Genomic DNA, 1,579 nt, shown 5'->3' with positions numbered 1-1,579 from the left:
GGCCTGTCATCACACCCTGGCACTTGGGGACAAGGTGGAAGAAAGGGCAGAGGAAACGCTGGGAAGTGAAGCCTCTCTGGCGTGGGAGGGTGAAGGCCAGAGGCTTACACGTACTGGCACAGCCGAGCCAGCCTTCCCAGCCCTGACTGCACATCCCCTCTGGCGTGTCGCAGATGTGCCCGGGAGAGGTGAGGGTGGGGAGCGTGGCTGTTTGTTTTAGACTTGCTCATTGAACATAAAGCAACAAGACTGAATTTTCCAGCGGGCCTGAAGGACACCCGCTGTCTCTTCTTATAGTCAGGTGTCTTGACTTTGTTTTCATTCTTACCCCTAGAATTTTTATAGTCATATTTTTGTAATTGACTTTTCTCTGCCACTTTTTTTTTTTTTTTTTTTTACAATTCAGTGTGTTTTAGTATATTCACAGGGTTGTGCAACCATCACTACTATCTCATTGTAGGACATATTCATCCTCCCCAAAGGAAACCCCGTAGGCATTAGCAGTCACTCTCTCTTCCCTCTCTCTCCCACCAGCCCCTGGCAACCACTAATCCATCTTGTAACTCTATCCACAATGAAATTTTAATACCACAGATGTACTGACATCTGTTTGGTACTTTGCATGGCCACAAAGCCTTGTTATATCTAGGTGTTTTCTCCCTGCCAAGAACCAAATTTTGCCCTCACTGGAAATGCATGCCTTGGACTCATGCCCCTGAAAGTGTGTAGGCTGCACCTCCCAGAATCCATGCTCCGAACTCCCCACCCACAACCCCCCACCCGCTCCTTCCCTGTGTTGGGACCCATTTCCAACCCAGTCCTAAGGCTGTACCTGGGGTCTTCTCCGGTCTCGCTGTCGGGAAGGCTGCTGGGGCACAAACGGGAACAACGCCAGTTACTTCCCACCCCACTGCGTTTCCATCATGCTGGCTCTTAGGGGAGAAGCTCTCCCCATCCCTCCCCCCTCCCACCCATCCCCAGGGTTTCCAGATGGCTTCCTTGGGACAGAAACTCCTCTTCTTAGTCTCTGTCCCTCCCACAGCACCAGGATGGGCACCCCCCAAATAGCATGTGCTAAATCAGTGTTCCTGGCATTGACTCAGAGCAGCAGTGAGGCTGGCTGGGCATCAGGAGTGTTTTATAGTTGGAAAAACGAATGCTCAGAGAGGGCAAGTGACTTTTCCAAGATCACAATCGTTTCATATAGTGTTTTTCAAACTGTGGATAGGGACCCAAGAACTGGGTCTGAAATAAGTAGGCTACAAGTGCATCAAAAGAAAAAAAAAAAAAAGGAACAGATGTTATCAGTGTGCACTGCATACAGTCAACATCTGTATTTTTTTGTGAATCTTTTTCTGTTATCTAACGAGGCATAAATGTAGTGGACCATGATGTAAAATGCATTTCATACTGTGGATTATAGTAAAAAATTAAAAAAAAACAGGTGTGGTAACCTGAATTGACTGTGGTGCCAACCTTGCCAGTTCTCTTTCCCCTGCCTCATGCCACCTCTCAACCTTCTAGAAGCAGCCCCTTGCCAATGGAATGTGTACTTCTGGCATGTACATTTGAGGAAAAA

The 1,579-nt window shown here is 47.8% G+C and overlaps 1 protein-coding gene across 1 annotated transcript in view; it reads right to left on the bottom strand.

Moving 5' to 3' along the window:
• Nucleotides 1–1,579, bottom strand: part of ABCC8 (ATP-binding cassette, sub-family C (CFTR/MRP), member 8) — a 79,031-nt gene that overhangs the window by 22,876 nt on the left and 54,576 nt on the right. The window lies entirely within an intron of this gene.

Source organism: Propithecus coquereli, unplaced genomic scaffold (genome assembly GCF_000956105.1).
Source record: "Propithecus coquereli isolate 6110/MARCELLA unplaced genomic scaffold, Pcoq_1.0 Scaffold44, whole genome shotgun sequence".
Lineage (NCBI taxonomy): Eukaryota > Metazoa > Chordata > Mammalia > Primates > Indriidae > Propithecus > Propithecus coquereli.
This window is presented reverse-complemented; position numbering and strand designations above follow the sequence as displayed.